The sequence below is a fragment of the Nothoprocta perdicaria genome, unplaced genomic scaffold, assembly GCF_003342845.1.
Source record: "Nothoprocta perdicaria isolate Ctin4 unplaced genomic scaffold, notPer1 scaffold_328, whole genome shotgun sequence".
NCBI classification, from domain to species: domain Eukaryota; kingdom Metazoa; phylum Chordata; class Aves; order Tinamiformes; family Tinamidae; genus Nothoprocta; species Nothoprocta perdicaria.
This window is the reverse complement of record NW_020455564.1, coordinates 205,703-219,329: the sequence shown is the minus strand read 5'-3', so window position 1 is coordinate 219,329 and position 13,627 is coordinate 205,703.

The window sequence follows — 13,627 nt, the reverse complement described above, 5'->3', positions numbered from 1 at the left end:
ACTTTCAATTCAAGTCACGTATGGACGTAGCAAGATAGAAAAACAGGATTATGAAATTATTTGATACACTGTATAGGTTGCAGAATTGCTTCTTGTTGTCCAAGTAGAGCTTCCTGTCTACTACTCTTTTGGTGTATTGTTAACTGTATCCCTGGCTCCTGATTGCAGAGTATCTATGTGTGCAGCTCATGTTATATCTATGTGTGTGTGTGCGTGTGTATGTATGCATAGCATACATTCACACCTCTGCAATACACACATACCAGGAAAGAGGTTGGTCTAGGTTTTTCTACAGTTGTGTATGAATGCAATGCAATGCAATGAAAAAAAAGATCAGATAATTGTTTTATTAATATATTTCTCCTTCCTTGCTTTCTCAAATTAAAATTTAACTTTGAAACTAAGTTTGCAAAGATTTAAAATGGAGCTAACCAAAACACAGCCCATAAACCCAAACAGTCTACAGAGCTTTAAAATGGGGCACACTATGACCTGAGCACTGAGCAGAGTATCTCTTCCCAAAGCGACCATGCCTCTTAAAAGAGCTGCAGGAGCCAAACTTCATGCTCAGGGCAGAGCGTTGCTGTCACCATAGGCTGTCAAGAGCCCAAACCTGTGCTTAGCAGCAGCGCTCAGGAAGCCTGGAGCTCGTGGCTTGAAGGTCATGTTGTGGTTTTCTCTGGGTAGACTTGGGGGAGCCCCCAGCTTTGTTTGCCTGGGCAATGTCCTGATGCCAAAGCTTGGTATATAGAAACACATTGCTGCTCTGCAAATGAAGGAAGCTCACTGGAAAGTCTTGGAGATTTTTTTTTCCAGAATGTGTCCTAAAAATAATCAGTAGAAAAGCATCCAAATCTGTTTAATCTCAAGTTACTAAGCACTTCGAAAAATGTGGATATTACAAATTTGTAACCTGTCCATTTTTGATAATATAAATTAAAAAAAAAAAAAAAAAAAAAAGAAAGAAAAAGGGCTTTACTATTTATAGCTGGCCTTTCCTGGTATTTGTGATGTGGTCTGCACCGAGCATAGTGTGATTTTATAAAAGTCAGAGATCCCCTGGGGAAAGGATTGTACTTTAAAGTATTGTTTTAAATCTGATTTACTTACATGTTGAAGGATAATTTTGTATTCTCCTTTGAACTGACCAAAACTTTTTTTTTTTTTTTTTTGGCTGCTTAAGCTCTTATTTTGCTGAAAATAAAACAAAATAGAATTTTCATTTACAAAGGGGCATCAGTGTTGTGAACACAGAACTGATGTAAAAGCTGCTTTTGTATTCAGTGTGAGATGGTGTTTACAGATGATTTTGACAACAGTGGAAATATATTAAATGATGTCTGTGTATCTGAACTATTTAATTTTGTGTTATGTTCATATGAAGAAATATTTATACATACTTCACCAAATGTTTTATTTAATGTTGATAAATATTGCTCTTCAGTCTTCAGCTGTAGTGTCCTTTTAAAGTGATTCATAAAGGTCTGCTTGAGAAGTGAATATAGTATACCTAGCTTTCATGTCACTAAAACAAATACTCTTGACATGCAAATATTTCTTTTGTATGAGTTGTTTAAAATGCCTGCCTGAAAGTAAGCTTGCAAATGATATTGCAAGTGTACTACAAGTATGAGTTTAGTATAAAACAAGAAAAAAAAAAAGAGTTGCCACTTGACCTATATGTCACAAGTACATTTTGAGCCAAAGAAACCCAGAATTGGCTTGCAGATTTGGTAGCCACATAAAACCAAAGACTTATAAGGTACCCACAGAATGTTGTTTATGTTGCAAAAAAAAATTAAGACCTTTAGTTACAGAATGAAGCACGTACATGAAGTACATTCATTACTCAAGTTGACCTAACTCATGTTTTAAATATTAAATATATATCTATATCTATATATATCGCCATATTATTCTGATATCTAGAGTAGTGCTGTGCCCCTAAGACACAAAATATGAGAGTAAATAAGGAAGCCAGAGTTCATCACAGGGATTTATTGCCATAAATTAGTAATGATTTTACAGTAGGAAACTATTATTTTTTAATGAAGTTAAGCTTCTTTGAAAGTGTCCATCACCACTGTTTACATAATAGGAAAAAATTAAGCCCTTTGATTGTTTTAAGAGAAAAATAAACAATCTGTTCTTTGATGTGTGAACAGGTTTTAAAACATTATTTACAGGCCTCATAAATTATATATACACATATTGTAGCATAGATCAATTTAAATATTTATTTAATGGAGTATGCACTATAAAATATTAAGAATTTGGCCGTGTTACAAATACTGTGGGGATCAAATTCATTTGTACTTTATGTTTGTATGTGTTTGCATTAAGCCCATGCACACACAAAGACTTTTAACTATATGCACAAGTGGATATATTATTTATGAATATAGGCTCACATAATGGATTGCAGAAGGAGAACAAGGCAAAACCAGAAGGTACAATCTGACACAGCACTACTTTTAACCGTACAAGCATAGTTCAACAGATGATCTATATGAAGAAAATTAAGTCAGAAACATAATAAAAAGCATAATTTTGAGGGCAGACAAACAGTTCAGGCCCGTAACTGTTCCTCAAATGGACGGCTGGCTTTTCAGAGGCSAGGTCTCACCCCCATTAATTGCAATAATACAAGATTAGACTCCATCTGAAGAGGATCAAGAAATCAGAGATGCTGTAGCCAGACAGGAGCCATGGGATTGCCTAGAGAAAGCTTTGTAGAATAACCTCCAATCATTGTCAGCCCCTGACCACAGGAAAATATTTTGTAATGTATTTGCTTGCTTTTCCCAGAGTTGTAATATTGTATGATGAAAATTTGTTGCTTCTGTACAAGTAGAGGCTATAAAAAAATTCGGAACCAGTGATACAGGGACAAGTATCAGAGTGCATGAACTATTATATCCTACTACAACATAACACACTTCTTCCAAATGTAAATTGCCCATCTATTTGTCACTATTCTTAAGCTAAACAGATATGTGAAAGGCCTGAGCCGCTCCCAGGGACTGGTGGTCTTAACTATTCTTAAAAATAAACAACCTGAAGGTATCTGGCAGTTTTGTGAGGATACCCACACATGTTATGAGAAGGTTGGTGACCTTCCTCAATTTTATATAGCTTTTCTTTCTTGTTTTATTGTCTCAATTCTTGTATTTTCTTCCTATTCTTGTAAGAATGCCCTAAAAAGTACTGGCTCATGTCAATCTGTATATGTAAGAAGTGAATGCAAGTCTCAAAATGTGCTCTCCTTGCCTGTACAGAGTGCAAACATCAAGGTGAAAGGAAAATTAGTTTTATCTTTTTGGCATGACCTGCAGTGTCTGTACTTTTGAATGCATCCACATCATCATGCTGCCATATGTATGGCATGGGCTGTCATGGAGTATAGTGCTGAGCTATAGATCAATTGCATCTCACTTGCATCCTTAAAAATCTGACCACATATGCATTCCTCTCCAAGTTAAAATTAGAGACCCCAACACCTCAGTGTACTCCAAATGTCTCCCAGACTTGTTCTGCAAAATATGCTGTATCCATCTCTCTTTTCCATAAAATTCCTGGACAAATTAAACTGCTCTTAAACTATAAGAAATCACATTGCTAGCCTCAACTGTTGTAGTGCTGAGGTCTATTTTTTTTTCTTTTCTAAGAAAATGGAAGACCATAAGGAAGGTTTGAGCAGATTSCATCTAATGCAGATGCTCATGCCCCATAACAGCATGCCCCAGGCAGGGAGAGAGGCTGCAACTGCCCCTCTGTCTGGGCACCTCAAGAGCAGGTTCTACCAAGACTCAGTAGCTCGAGCTTCACCAGTTCATGAATCACAAGGTATTTTTATTCCCTTGAAAGTTTCTGAAAACATTCATGTTCAGTGGGAGAAACTAAATATTCTTTGACTCATGTCAACTTTATTCAAAATTGTCTTCCAGGTCAACGTTTTTCTGTGTGGTGATGAACTATATGACTTGACTATGTATTTCTTTTATCAGTTATTCATTTGCCTATCTGGAAGCAGAAGGCTGAAGTGATATGCATTTGTAGACTTACATCTGCAAGAGTTATGTACAGATGTCCATTCTATTTCAGCTATCTGTAGTGATGGATGTCTCTTCTGGACTCAGAAAACACCCAAGTGTTTCTGTTTGGAAGCTTAGTAAAGTCATATATGACTTTGATCATGCTCAGGATTTGATAGAATTAAAAATCTTATTTAATTAGGGCTTTCTTCGTATTACTGGGCATGGATTATTTGTGGGCTTTTGTGCACTTTTCCACTTTTAGCAGCTGCCAGATACATATGGGAAAACATAAATTTGTAATGTCTGGTACTTGGGCATTTTTGTATTTCTGCTTTTGAAGTAAGCAGACACAGTGGAGCTAATTCAGTCAAGCTATTTGTTGGAAACCATTTGTGGGTGAACAGAGGTGTTTGGAACTTTATGCTATATTTATTCCCTCTCCTCCACATTTGGCTGAGAAAGAGTAACATAATATTTCATGTCATTAGCAGATCTTCACAGTCTTCATTGGTTAAACTTATTGGTAGTTCAGGACTTTGTCTACCTTTCACCATCTATATTGTACATTGAAAATATGATATTGTACTTTTATATAGATCATGATTTTTTTTTCCTCAAGAAAAATAGTTATTATTTTTAGACACTCTCCTAGGTGTGTTAAATACTTTCTTTTTAATAATATCATATACAAAAATGGCTTAGAAAAAGTACAGTAAGCCCTGAGAGAGGTCATTTAATGGAAAGACTGCAGGTAACAAAGTGTTCAGACAAATGCTATTTATCTCATGGCTTATTTGAGCGTGTATGTGGTATGCATATTGTACCTACGTAACTCTGTGCACTGTGGATATCTTGGAAGGATAACGTATGGGTGACATAGCACTGWGTATGAGAAATATAGAGCAATGTATAGGGATTCATATACAAAATGATGCTGAAATTGCCAGCCACAGTAAATGCTACTTTTGATAACTCATGCACCGATAGTGGAACTAGGTTTAGTTCTGTTTTGCTTAGCTTCAAGAAATGGTTTCCCGTATTTCCTTCATAAATATTTTTCAGCATGCATGGTCTTTATTTCTGAATGTGGTATTTTCAGTGCTTTTTGATCGTAACTCAAATTTTAGAAATCCATGACCAGATTCCACCCATTGAGCTAGTTCATCATCAGTACTGCATTAAGTTTAACTCCACGTTAGCTTAACAAGATTCACTCTGTATGTCTAAGAGTAAATTCTATCTCAGCTCACTGAGATAGAATCAGCTGATAGATCAGCTGAGCTGAGCTCAGCTCAGAGAAATAGGGGTACCAAATTCCTATATTAATGCAAATATCACTGTCAATTTCTCAAAGTGGGTGCAGAGATGCACCCACTGCTAGAAGAGTTTACGGCAGAGGTGGCAAAATGCATTAAGAAAATAAAGCTATCCACCACTGCAAATTAAGCGCAGCAGCCCTCCCTCATTACAAACAAAGGGGGAAAAAAAAAAAAGAAAAGAAAGAATATCCTATTGCTTTACCATTTCTATTGTATGCAGTGTTTTTTTTTTTTCATTTGCCAGACCCACTGGTGGGATTGGGCAATCTTTAAAGGACTGAGAAATGYGCAATGTAAGTGTATCCAGATCATTCATCCTTTCCTGGTTTTTGTAAACAGTAAAACCTTGACTGAGTATAGCTGGGATGTATGATGCAGGCCTGAGGGAAAGTCGTACAAAAATGGTGATAAAACCATTCAGCTCTTTTGTGGTAAGGAGAATTAACTTCCTTCCAAGCCAGTGAAGCTATACAATTTATTTAACTTGGCATAAAGCTTGGAAAAAAACAAGACATGTGAAGTTTTTATGGATGTGCACATCCTCCCTGCGTAAGGGTGAATAAACATATGTAAACAGTGCCCAAATAAGTGCAGCGTATGAATGGCTCTGTAAGCCAGAAAWGCTGCACAGCACCATCAAAAGACCAGTTAACAGTGTCAGGATAAAACATATCATGATACTGAATTTACTTTGAACCCTGCACAGTGCTGCACTTTGCTTGGCTACATCAGAAGCGAAAGACCTATGTAGTATTTCCTGGCGCTCAGCACGTTTTTGTTCTACATACTTTTCATGAGGATTCAATTCCCTCTAACTGCGTGTTCCTATTCACCCCCTCTGTCAACATAAAAATGTTCTATTTTTTTTAGAATTTGCAAAATTATATAAAATCTGTTATAACTAGAGCTAAGCAGCTCTTTTTTTTTTTCCCCAGGGTTATGAAAATTTCTATTTTCTTCTCCTTTCTGTCCAAAAYGTGAGAGTGTGGATGCATAAAACGAAGCTATTCCAAAATTTAGGTTAAGTTGGGGAAAGTGTTTTTGGTTAAGTTCACTGAATCACTGAATGGTTTTGATAAAAAAAAAAAAGAAAAAGAAAACTAGTAGGGGACCTGTTTTCAAAAAAAAAATTATTTTGCATTTCAAAACTAAATGTTTGATTTTATAAATAGCAAAATGTTTTCTTTTTTCAAAAAAAATCTTCAAAATGATCTTGTTTCTTTAAAAATTTCACTGTAAATAAGAGTTAAATAAGCTAATAATTTAATAATTTAAAAATTTTATTAAGATTGATCCATTTTTTTTAATCACTGCAAAAATTTATTTAATATTTTAGCATATAGTAAAAGTTATTTAATATTTAATCTGACAYCTCAATGGTCAGATAATGTGTTTCACTATGAACTCAATAATTTTTTGTTTTTTTGTGGATCAACTTGGTATTTGCCAAATAGTTCTTGAAATCTGAGATCCTTTAACATAGGTACTGCAGTGGAGGTTTTCCTCTATCTTTTGTTATCATAATTTAAGATGCTTTGCTGTTGACATTTCCTTACACTGAGAGTATCACCATTCAGATGTGCTTTCAAAATACTGTAGTTATATAATTCCTTGCATGCTTCCCCATAGTTGCTGATCGTATTTGAGAGGGGTTATACTGATACATTTTGCCCACTACTGTGAGGCAAGAGTTAGATAAAGTGGAGAGTTACGCCATCATTGACTGCAAGCGAAATTTAAAACGTGCTGCCTGACACAAAGGTGACATACAAAGTAAGGCAGCATGTTCACAACTGTTCTCCAAAGCACAGTGCATAGGGAAAGAGTCTAGAAACATGTCTGTTTGAGTCATAGCTCAGAGAATATGAATTATTACTTGCTGTTTTCTGAAAGAACTAGTAAGAAAATATTAAATATAATGTGACGATTGCAGATGTAGGCTGCAGAAGTGAGGAGAGGTCAGTGAAGTATATGTAATCAGTTTTTCACATACATTTCCCTTGGGTTTTGTGGAGGTTTCCATCCACCCATTTTACTCTTAGCCACATACTGGTGTTTCAGTGGTTTTGACCCTTCTTCYGTCATGGGATTTTTGTCTAATGTTAATTTGGAAATGAGTTTCTGTTATGTTCCTGCTGTGGGAACAGCGTGGGCCACAGATGTCAAGAGGAGTTATTATGAAAAAGAGTCATAAGCTTCCTGCTTCTATTTGGAGATAACAAGTATTTTGGTGACAGAATTAGAGATAACACTACAGAAATTTGATGAGCATATACYGTGTGTTTCCTGATGTATTTTTCTGTTCCTATTACTTGAAAGCTTTCTAGTCTGTTCTTCTGTTTAGGGATCAAAGTAAGTGCTGCAGAGAATCCTGGGAATACATATTTTAAGGTGTGAATATTTAAAATACATTTACACTCTGCTGGTTCTTTCTGAAAGTGAAATATCTGGGCAGCTTGCTTTCAGTAATTAGAGTACCTCAGAAACTTCTTTCATAAAAAAAAAAAAAAAAAAAAAGATTGTCATTTTAGTTCTTAATGAATGGAGATTTTCTTCAGCCACAGGCAGTGGTGCTGAACTTAATATCAACTGGTGAACAGGACGAAATAATCAGAAAAAGTCAGAAAGGACCATCTCCTGCTGCTGCCTAAAACTAGCAGTGTTTGAACATTYGCTCAAAGTCTGGTCTTTTCATATGATAAATTTTGGCTTATTTTAATTATTAAATCTTTCTTTTTTTTTTTGCTTACAATTGCTCTGTTGACTAACAATTCATCTCCTGACTACTTTCTGTAGTCACTTCTAAAATTCTGTGTCTGAGCGTATGATCAGAATGAATAGCAACTCCTAGATCATGTTGAATGCAATTTGCAAAGCTGTAGCATGTCTAAAAGAAGGAGGAGATGTTGATGATGACAGGAGCAATTTTCCTCTGTGTCTTTTAAGGACCTTTGCCTATATTTTCAAATGAAAGCAAGATCARAGAAGGCAAACTGAGGCATATTAAATTCTTCTGTGACCCTGCAGTAGCAAGGGCAAAAGCTGGACAACTGTATGCAGGTACAAAAATTCATGCAACAGCCCAGATCAGTTGTCACTCAAGCCCTCACCTTTCTACTTTAAATTCACAGGTGTCAGCCCCAAGTGTGCTGTAGAAACTTGGCTTCTGCTGTACTGTCACTGGGGAACATTGTGCTCTTAAGAGATTTTCTCCTGCCAAACTGTTTTAACAACTTTTTCTTTTTCTTTTTTAAATCCTCCATATAAACCTAATTAGGTGGCACCTTCCCTTGTGGAACTTTCCTTGCAAATGTATTATTGTAGTCTACAAATGACTTTTACCCTGTATGCCCCTGATAACAATTGCATTAGTATAAGATGATAATCTCATTTCTTTAGTTGCTGCTCATAAAATGCCTTGCTAGTTAAGATAAAGAATAAACGATGTGATATAAAAGTCATATCTGATTGTAGAATACATTGTGTGCCAATGAGCTGGTGAGGTAAGGTTTACATAACCACTAGATGTTGCTTGAACTTTTGAAATATATTTCCGTGTTCTTTTTTCCTCCTGGAATCCAGTGCAGGGGCAAAACACAGAACAACTAATTAGGAAAAATGTTTAGTATTAAAGTAGTTTGCAATTAGAAGATGCAAGAATTGATAGTTTTTTCTAGGTAGTTTGCAAACTCTTCATCATGCCAATCAGTTCTTCTGGGGCAACTGTGATCTTTCCAGTTTGGGAGGCATCTCTTTGCAGCTGTAGACTCACAGGAGGAGATTTCGAGCCTGCTGACAGGCTGCAAGGCTCGTTGGCTGCTAGGCGGCATCTTGTGGAAACTGTGGGTTATTCAGAAGAATTGAGGATGGAAAAATTCATGTCCTCRTTGTGGCCACAAGCACCAACCCAGGCTGGGGCACAATCCAAGCCTCCTGCCAGCTCTCATCAGACTTCCGGAGGGCGTATTTTTAACCAGGACAGGGCTGTGGCACTGGAAAAAATGCCTTGCATTGGATTGCATGGGATGTCTCCTGGGATGGCTCTCAGTGGGTCCTGCACCCATGCTAAACCCAGCAYGAAGCAGAAAAGAGATGTCTGCAGGAGCATAAACAGAAATATCTCCTCCCAGACCTCTTCCTTCCTACTACCAAATATTCACATATTCACACAACAAAAAATACAGCTTCTAAAATTGTCCCCCACTTGCCAGCTGCACTGTCCACTATTCCCAGTAGCACTGGGGAAACAACAAGRATTAGGAATTGCACATGTATGCTCCGATCATGATTCTCTTTACTTTTTTTTTGCCATTTAAATGAGGTACATATCACAATGATTCATTCCGAGGAGAGACCACAGATGCATAGATGCAGAGATTCAGAGAAATGTAACATTTCCAGAGAAGTGAACACTCACATAGAAATAGTCCTCTTGGATTTTCTTTTTCCTTTTTTATACAGTTCACGACAGTCAATTTAAGACTYGACTCTGCCTGCACAAGTGTCTTCCTGTATTTTTGACCACTGAGCAATTATCTCACATGTGCCAATTTGTTCAAATTCCTTCCTTTATCTCATTCCCCAATAACCCTTTCTGAATTAGTAAGGTTTTGCCTTTTTTATAGGACACAGTCTTTCTGAGTATTTTTGTGCCAACTTTGCATTAACTTTAAGCCACATTGCCTGAGGTATCAGGAGCAGTCTAACTACMGTATGAATTTACGCTGGAGCTACTTTGCCTTATTTTACAGCTTGAATTAGACTTTCTGAATTATCACACAGTCCCGGAAAAGAGCTTTTGTCCAGTGTTTTTAATCTTCACAGAATTTAATAAATTAATCACAAACATATATTTGAGGTGTTAAAAATACCAGTGTATAATCCATCCTAATATTTTAAAGTATTATGTCAAATATATTTCCCTATTAGTTATAGGAGAAAAATACACAATGAGTAGCCATGGCTACGTAGCCTGTAATGAGATCTAMTACAGAACAGATATTCTTTAAATATTTCATTAAATAATGTGATCTAATTCATGCTGGCTAAAGAAACTTAATTTAGCTCAATCCTGCTGTTAATCCTTCTTCAAAATTCTGGTTAGCATCAATGGGAGTTCTAGCAAGAGCAGACAAAACAGTCTCTCCTTATAGGATAGATATGCTTTGGTTTTTGTATTTCTAGTTAATAATGTAATCAAAATACTTAAAATATAACTCTCAAAGCCTGTTCTGTGCCCTCAGGGAACCCCTTTCACCATCCCAGTGCAGCAAAGCTGCATATAGCAGGATATATTCCACTAATACAGTTGAAAATATATGGGTGTATAAGACTAAACAGCTACAAAAAATCATACTGTAAATGATGTGATTGAGTGAAATTGTATGTATATTTTTCAAGTCTTCAGAATAGTTGAAGTTTTAACTTATTTCAAATTTTTAAGTTGAGAAATCTATTCATATTTGGAAATTTTGTACAACCTTGTAAAGTTAAATACTGTCACTGTAATTTATTTTTGTTGTCATATATTGACACATGCTCATTTATATATGAAGTGTACTGTTTATCAATTGCTTTTAAGGCAGCAATAAAAACATGAAAGTTGTTCTCATTTTTTTCTGTCATAGATGTCATTTATATTATGGAGGKTTTTTTTGACATTTCTTTAATTTCTTTAGCAAAAAAGAAATACTGTACTGAGCTTTTAACTTCGTGTCTTCCTCTGCTGCATTGATTCAATTAAATAGGCAATTGTGCAGCTAAAAGACCTGGGGTAAAGAATGTGTTATTTACAGAATGCTGTAGAGATCTAAGGAGAGAATAACACTTCAGAGCATCAACCTAAAAGGACTTCACAAAGTAAGTAGAAACAAATAGTTGGAATTCCTTTCTCTTTCTACAGATATTGTTTTTCTGTTTTAATTGAAAGGCTTCCACTTTATTCAAGGGAATCTTTGTAAGTTCTGTGAAGTGCTGAACATCCATAACTCTTTTGAAAATGACAATGAGTTAGAGATACGGAATACCTTAGAAAATCACTTCAGTTATCTAAACTTGATTCAATTCACAGTTTCCCTTGGAGGAAATGCTTTAAAGCATACCTTCACAAGCGCAAACTGCCCACTGTGGCAATTAAGGGGCTTGTAGTACTTCATTCCTCCTTGTGCACTGTGGGATTTACCAGATCATTTCTAGTCTTATGGAGGAGCTACACATGAGCAGCTTGATTTTCCCTTGATTCAGAACCCATGATAATCATTGCATTAACCCAGCTTTCCTCTACTTTCCAAAGGCTAGATGTATAACAGAGGGTTTTTTGTTTGTTTGTTTGTTTGTTTGTTTTAAATCTTCTACATCTCAGGGAACATTTGTTGATATGAAATGCAATCATTGGCAGACTTCAAGTGCTGTATCTACCACTGCTGTTAAATAGAAGGTCTAAGAAAAACAGCTTTAGCTAGAGGAGTTTAATACAGTGAATCTCTTCCAGTTTCCTGATGAACACATACGTAAATGAAACATTGGTAGCATTGACAGCTAAACAAAACATTGTGATTTATACCTTTTTTTTTTTTTTTTTTTGAGTTGTAATAAGGTTGTATTAGTAGTAGGTATAGATTAAAATCCTGGATTTTAAATATGATTTTAAGTAACTCTGGGTTGGGATTAAAACAAATTCCAGATACAGAAAWCTCTAGGCTATGTAGTTTAGATCAAGATCAGAAGATCTAACTTCTTARAAGTAGTTATTTCACATAAAAAACAAAATTACAAAATTAATTAAAAATTACGAAAGTAAATTCTTTGAGCACCTTCAACCTCTTCCTTAATTCAAAAGGCTCTGTGTTAGTCTTTCTAAAAATACTTAATGATTTATTAACTAAAGCAATAAACTGTCTTTATAACCATTTATAACCAGAATAAGATCTGTTACTTTGTACGGCTTCAGCTAGCATGTCCATGGTGAATACAGCTCTATGACACAAGCAGAAAATGCACAAACACAAATACTTTTTTTTTCAGCTAACACAAACTTTTCTGATGATACTTTTAAAATGGAAATATACTTCTGCTTTGTTGTAAATATTACCATTTGCAGCATTTTCAGCACTTCTGCCAAGCAGATGACTCCTTCTCATTAAGTAAGCATGGGAGATTGCTGGCTTATAGAAAATGTTTCCTAGCAATTTGTTGTGCTTTCCTCTCTATTTGGGGTCACAATAAAAGTAATGCAGAGCTGAGGTTGTTGGTCTATAATCAAGTATTTCTCAAGCATATCTTCTGTCTACTTTGCTGCAGTAATTTTAGCAAGAATTTGCACTGTTGCTTAAATTTGCAAGCTTGTAGTTCTGAGGTATGATGGACAGTATTTTTTTAATCTATAAAGTATTGCTAGTTGGTAGATTTTTAATTAATTTGAACTAAAATATATTTATCTGAGAAGGATTATTTTTCAAGAATGTTTATGAAGGAGGCAAAAAGAACATCAAATCTCCAAATAGTATGGAACATTCAGATAATTCATCTTCACTTTCACCTGCTTTGTCAAAATTTTAAGGAATCATTGTACCATTTGTATCCAATTTGAAATCTATAAACCCTAAAGCATGAGATGGCTGTTCCATGCAGACCAGATCATGAGACATCTTGTACACAATGAAGGGTGCTTGGCTTTGAAATATTTTAACACCACACTGCGAGAACAGTTGCAAGTGTCTCATGGATTTATTAATTATGTTATCTGCTTAGTGCAGATGACAGATCTTAGAAAGGAAATATTTGTCTTTTTCCTCTCCCATTTGTAACAATAAAAGGCTAGAGACAGAATGTTTTTGCTATATGCAGATGCACATTTGCAAATACTGTCAAGTTTTTTGCCAAATACCTGTTCTTTTTGTCATATGGGAACTATGACCTCCAGGTCACATATCTACACAGGCAAAAGTTCTGCACGTGTCTCTGACCACACAAGCAACTGCACAGAAGCTTAGCAGTGAAAAGATGAGCTAGATGAGAAGTAGATATAGCTGTGAACGAGAAATAGCCACTGATCACAGACAAGAAAGGGAGAAAGGGCATCTTTTTTTTTTTTTTTTTTTTTTTTTGTGTATTTTTCTTCTTTTTTTTTCATTTGTAATTTTTTTTTTTTTTTTTTTTTTTTTTTTTCTTTTGTGTAATCTGGTTAAATACGGAGATTTGTAATTGTGGATATGTAATGCATAACTGTAAAGTTGCTCAAGTTTTTTAATACTTTGTGCTTTTTATCAAAGC